General features: G+C 33.3%; 1 pseudogene; it reads left to right on the top strand.

Annotated features, from left to right (window-relative positions):
• Positions 1-1,514: 1,514 nt before the first annotated feature.
• Positions 1,515-1,614, top strand: LOC122128128 (annotated as a pseudogene).
• Positions 1,615-6,812: the final 5,198 nt, after the last annotated feature.

Raw genomic sequence — 6,812 nt, 5'->3', positions numbered from 1 at the left:
CGAGTTAAAACCATGAACAGGGCAGAAGACTAAAATCCCTTATAGATTAGAGGAAAACAACATTTTTTTACGATGTGAATTCAGAAGACCAAGAACACTTAGAAGGTATCACAAGCTTATACTCAAGACATTACATTGATACTTTTTATATTCCGATATATATTCTAAACCTAATTATTTATTTTTTTATTTTATTTATTTTTTTGGGGGGGGTGTTCTGGTCGTGGGGCCTGAACTCTGGGCCTGGGTGCTGTCCCTCAGCTCTTCAGCTCAAGGCTAGCGGTCAAACCACTTGAGCCACAGCGCCACTTCTGGCTTTTTTCTTTTTGCTTATGTGGTGATGAGGAATCGAATCCAGGGCCTCAGTTATGCAAGGCAAGCGCTCTACCACTGAGCCACCTTCCCAGCCCTAAACCTAATTATTTATATTCCAATTCTATTCATTGGAATAAATAATTATCAATTTATTTATCAAATTATCAATTAATTCTAGTAAGTTTCACTGTGTGAAATATAAAATCAGCAAATATAAAATAAAATATATATCTATGTATAAAATAATAAAAAAACAGCACATGTTTTACATTGTTCTGTGGTGGTTAGGGTATTAAAGACAACTTTGTTTTAAAGTAATATTGCATTATCTCTACCACAGTATTTCGTAGAGCTAGACCTAAAGTTTTACCATTTGTGGATTTACAGTCTGGAGACAAGAAGAAACACTGTGATTAAAGCATTACTAATTTAAGGCCTAATATCGAGGAGAAACACATGGACTTCTCCTGGAGCTATGGAAATATTTGTTGATAGAAAGACAGTAGTGTAAGTTCCTTCCTGGTTGGAAGGTAGACAGACCATGACATTAGGTAATTATGCATATGAACAATTTTTCACCTTCTTGGCTTTAGCTACTTTTGAAATGGTAGGTATCATAAACAATTATATTTTGATAAAATACCTTCTGGTCTGAACAGTTCTGTCTGAACTGTTCATCTCTCTATGATCCCTTGTAACTAAGATTAGTTTTCTTCCAGTAAGACAAAGTATGATTTCAGGGTAAGATATTCTGGTTGGTCTGTTCCTACATGGAAGAAGGGTAAAGGGTCAGGTAGACATTTGTGCCAGTAAGACCTCATTTGGGAAATTTTAAGCTGGAGAAGTTTAGAAGTAGCTCTTAAGCAAGGTTTACTTTGGATCCATTAGCTCCACAAAGCTAACTCAGTTGGACAAATAAGTACTTGAAAAAGCCATCACTTTTGGACCTAGCTATAAATGCTTCAAAGTATGATCAAATCTAAAATGAAAAAGACTTAAAATAGTCAGTGACAAAAAAAATTGCAAATGTGAGCAATCGACGAAACAATATAATTTTTCCACTATATACACAATTTTAGGAAAAAACGATCAATAGTATTGTTAGGAACAATAAGGTTTCCTTGTTACAAATAGGCACGCAAAGATATAAGCCTATATGAAGATTGCATCATTAACTACTTAAATTTAGAGGATACTACATGCTTCAGCAGCACGTCTACACAAATTAAAACAATACAGAGATTAACATGGCATTTGCACAAGGATGAAATGAAAATTTGTATAGTATTCCATATTTTTCATTCTTCAGATGCAAGAAATGAAAAGCAGTTGTTAAAAAGTTGATTACATAATTACAAGAGTAACAATACATGTAAGTCCTAGAATTAAAGGTTAGTTTCATATCAGTGTATTAAATCTTCACATCAGAAATGCCTTTACATAGCATAACCTTTACAAAACTTTTGAAATTAATTAAATTCTCATTTTATCCCAAAGAAATATACTAGTATAAGGACCTAGAAAAAAAAAGGAATCTTTAACTTTATATATGGAATGCAATCTTACAGGACACATTTATTAATGAACCTATGTATTACAAAACAATGTAGAATTCAAATTATATCTAGGAGAGAATGAAATAGATTATGGATATTATGCAAACACAGAATATAGAATATTTAAAAATATCCTTTTTTTCAGACAAGCACAAGAAATATCTTTAGTTTTTGTACTACTCATTTCAACAGATAAATTCAAATTATTTCTGATTTTAAAAAATCACAAACTCTGCAGAAATCATTATACATGTATACAAAAACAAACTCTTGAATATACTTTAACATCAAAATCAGACAATTCACTTGGAAGAATTCCCCAGAATTTTTACAGGAAGATATTGCTGTTATTTGGATTGTGAAAATATTTTCTATGGACACAAAGAATGGACTGGCACTTTCATGCAATTGTTTCGAACATATTTATAAGATGATTTCTTTGTTGCTTTGTATGTCCCTCCCCCATGGCATAACCCCTGCTTTCACTGTATTTGATGTTGGTATAATTTGTGGCTGGGAAGGGAAAAAAAAAACCTTTAAATAGGGATACAGGTGGACCCATTGCAACGAGATGTACAAATTGTTATGTCAAAAAATGAACTTTACAAATTTGGTTGGGGTGGGAGGACAGGGAGAGGGGGGAGATGAGAAAGGATGGGAAGCGGAAACAAAGGAAGAGACAACAATGCTTGATAAGAAATGTTTTCATTATCTTGCTCATGAAATTGTAACCCCTCTGTATGGCATTTTCACAATGAAAAACAAACAAACAAACAAAAGAATGGACTGGCATTTTGAAGTTTAAGAAACTTAATTGATACCTTAGCTATAGTAAATAATGCTGCAATAAATATATTTGTTCTGGTAGCTTTCGTATGGTCATGTTTGATGCCCCTCAGTAGATGAATGGATCAAGGAAATGTGGTATATACACACTGGAATTCTATGCCTCCACCAGAAAGAATGACATTGCCCCATTTATTAGGAAATGGAAAGACTTTGAAACAATTATATTAAGTGAACTAAGCCAGGCCCAAGGAAACCTAGGTCCCATGGTTTCCCTTAATTGTAATAACTAGTATATGTCTGAGAAAAGCAGAAACGGTCAGATAAGTTGATGTTAGGTAAAATGAACCCCAAGATAAAGATTCAAATCTTTTTTTTCCTTGCGATTGTTTCTATTATATTTTTAAGATGATTTCTTTGTTGTTTTGTATTTCCCTCCCACGGTATAACCCCTGTTTTCACTGTATTTGATGTTGGTATGATTTGTGGTGGAGAAGGGAAAAAAACAAACCGTTTAAATAGGGATACAGGTGGATCCATTGCAACAATGAGATGTACAAGACGTCATGTCGAAAAACGAACTTTACACCTTTGGCTTGGGGGTGGTAGTGGGAGGGCAGGAGGGGAGTGTGAGTGGGAGATGGGAAGGGATGGGAATGGAAAACAAAGGAGGAGGCAACAATGCTTCATAAGAAATATACTCATTACCTTGTCCATGTAATTGTAACTCTCCTGTATGGTATTTTAATAAAAAAAAAAAAACTCCAAAAAAAAAAGAGAAAAAGAAAAACAAAGAGGGAAAAAAAGAAACTTAACCGAACCATTAAACTTAAGAGAACAATATGTACAGCCTTCCACAACTTCAAAGAGGTAGTGATACATACTTATCCTTTTGGAAATATCAAATGCATTTTCTTCCAAGTTGTTCTTCAGACCTGGTTTGATAAAATGGTGCAACAGAAGGAGATCCAACATATCTTTCCTATCTCTATTCCCAGCAGCAAGGTGCAAGGTGTTCAAAAGGCCTTTAGTTTTGGCATTGGTATCTGCATCATGATGAAGAAACTGGCCACACTAGTATTATTCCATGTATAATCACTGTTCAACGGTGTCCACCCATCTACAGTTATTGCATGAATATCTGCTGCTTGAGCCACCAACTCACAGACAATGTCTAAGTGTCCACTGTAGGCTTCCCGATGAAGGGATATATACTCATCCTCATCCCTAGTATTCACATGAGTGGCCTTTTTGGAAAGTAGTCACTGCACTGTAGTAAGCCGATTATTTTCAGCAGCCCAAAGAAGAAATTTGCTTGGATCCTACTCCGTTTTTTTCTTGCAATTTATACCATTCATCATTTTTTCATTTTTTTCTTCATCTTAATCAGAATTGCCTAAGCAGAAACTTTCAGTGACAGTGGAAATGAGGTGTCCATGTATTTCGCCAATAGTTCACGTTGGTTGAACTGGTCAGAAAAATCCGGTGAATTTTCTACATCTGTTTTTTTCACCATGATTTATTTTCTCGTTTTCCATTTTCATTATTTTAAATTATTCTAACTGGAAAGTAGAGAATTGATGGAGAGCAGATGAAAGATGTTCCTCCGTATTCAAAGGTACCAAACGAAAAGGAGAACCAGTAGTGTCTTCGTGTGCAGCTTCTTTTAGGAATGAGAAAATATGAAATAATGCTTTCTATATAAAAGATTTGGGAAATGACAGAGCAGAAAGTGAAATGATGCAACCAAAAATATAAAAGCAAAATTAGGATAATTATGGAGCAGTTTTATTATCTATGAGAACCATGAAAGAGAGGAAGAGAGAGACTGCAATGTGCAATGACCTAGCTAGCCACAAAATCCATGCCTCTGATTAATTTATAGAGCAAATAGAATTTTATTTTTTAAAAAAGATGGAAATAGAATTATGTATTTACTTGAAATTAGTAAATACATTTTAGTAGTCTACATAAAGAGACGTAGCTCTGACCAAATTACAGACAAGAATGTAAATCCTTGATAATTCTAGGAGTAGATCTGACTGAAAACAGTTAAATCACACTTTTTCTGTACAATAAAGAAATAGGTCCAGGCTAGGAAAGCAGCTAGAGAAGGCAGGCTGATTATATCTATGACAAAACTTTGGGGAAAATGGCATCGAGGATTACTTACTGGTGATTTACTTGCACTGTGAGCATGATTCTGAATTATTGCTTGCTGATTCTGAACTAGTGTGTTGATCATTATATTCTCCAAGAAGAAAAAGTGAGATTTAATTGATAGCAAAGGATTACTAATACATTTTGACTTCTCATTAAGCACCTTCAGTCATAAAAATCACATGAAGAGAATAGATAGGACTACTTTTTTAGATGAAAACAAGTGTTTTTTTTTTAAAAAACAAGGAATTTAAGTAGTTATGTAAAGGACTGCTATTTTACTTCTGCATTATACTTTTTTTCTAATATTGGGTAACAATAAATAATTGACCTATTAGAAAACTCTTAAAGCTCATATGTTCAATAGTGTATTCTCTTGTACTATATCATAGTATTTTTCTGTATGGTCTTAAGAAATTTAAATTACTAACTTGAATTTCTGACAGGACAATATCATCACTGTACATCTTGGTTCCATACTCAGTTTTAAATTTCTATGTAAGTATGTGCATTAGATGAACATAGAGGAAAAAGTAGAAGCCACACTGGTGGCTCATGTCATTAATCCTAGGTAATTAGAAAGATGAAATCTGAGGATTGTGGTTTGAAACCAGACCAAGTCAAAAAATTCCCATTAAATTCTGATTTGAAAGTAGCCAGCAAAAGCTAGAAATGGAGCTGTGGCAAAAGCAGTCAAATGCTAGGCTTGAGAACACTAAAAAAAACTAAATTCTGAGACAGAGCCAGGCCCTCAAGCCCCTATTACCACCAAAGAAATGAATGCATTACTTATTTATTTAATTAATTAAAAATAAATTAAGTGGTCACATGGGGAAGGCAGGTAAAATGAAACACCCTTTGTGACTGAATTGTGTATCATTTTTTAATAAGGCAAATTATCATTTGTACTAATCACGAATATTTTATTTGAACTTTTTTGTACAATAAACCCTGAATTTAGCATGCATGTATATGTATGTACATGTGCGCATGTGTGTATGTGTATATGTGTGTGTGTGCTTTTGCAATGTTGCTTGCCAATGTGGACAGGGTGAGGCTGAAAAGAGCTAACTGTGTTGCAATATTTTTATTTATCAGTGTTCTGTCATGTCTTTACAGTGGAATCACCCTTTTGTATATTTTACTTGTCAAATAATAACATCATCATAATTAATGCATTTACTCAAGTTAGATAAAAGGGACTGCTTTCAGCTCTTATTACATGTTAGGTGAGAAGATATAGACATAATTAGGTAGTAAGTTATTGCTGTAAGATGACTGTCAGTACAAAATATGTATTTGACCTCTTAAATTGGATATACTTTTAAAATATTCTCATGGAGTGAGTTTGACCGACCTGACCAAACAGGTATTACTCTCTGGTTATTCCCATGAAACACAAGGTGGATTAATTCTGTATTTCTGTTGAAAATATATTTCTTTGTAAGATCATATCTATTCTGACTAAGAGATAACCCCATATTTATTACGTTTGCACATCCCACCATATTGACTGAAAAACCTTATTGTGGATATGCTTCTTAGATATTACTTTCAAAAACAAACAAACAAACAAAAAGCATGTGTCATTTCCAGATAGTGGATGTATTTGAAGTTGTTTTGTACATGTAAACGTATTTTCACTAAAGGCTCTTTTATGGGAGTAACTACGGCAACTTTAACAAATACGATTTTTTGAATATCTTTTCCAATATAAATAACATCCCAGAGGTAGTCTTGAAATTTCTGAAAAGACTTTGAATATTTTATTATTATTTCATTTCATTGACTATAGATCTAAAGACATTTCTGAAATAAATATTGTTAAGATCTGAAAATGTAAGTGGGTATATAGGCTTTCTTATGCATCATTTAATGAAAACCCAGTTTTTATGAAAGTAAATGATATAGGATTAAAGAATGTAAGTGAATTTGGTAAGCTAATTATTAGTATAACTTTGTTTTATATTAAAACAGTCCTTTTAATGTAGATGA

This window comes from Dipodomys spectabilis, unplaced genomic scaffold, assembly GCF_019054845.1.
Source record: "Dipodomys spectabilis isolate Male_0828 unplaced genomic scaffold, ASM1905484v1 ptg000323l, whole genome shotgun sequence".
Lineage (NCBI taxonomy): Eukaryota > Metazoa > Chordata > Mammalia > Rodentia > Heteromyidae > Dipodomys > Dipodomys spectabilis.
The sequence above is the reverse complement of the archived record's forward strand: the minus strand, read 5'-3'. Positions and strand labels throughout refer to the sequence as shown.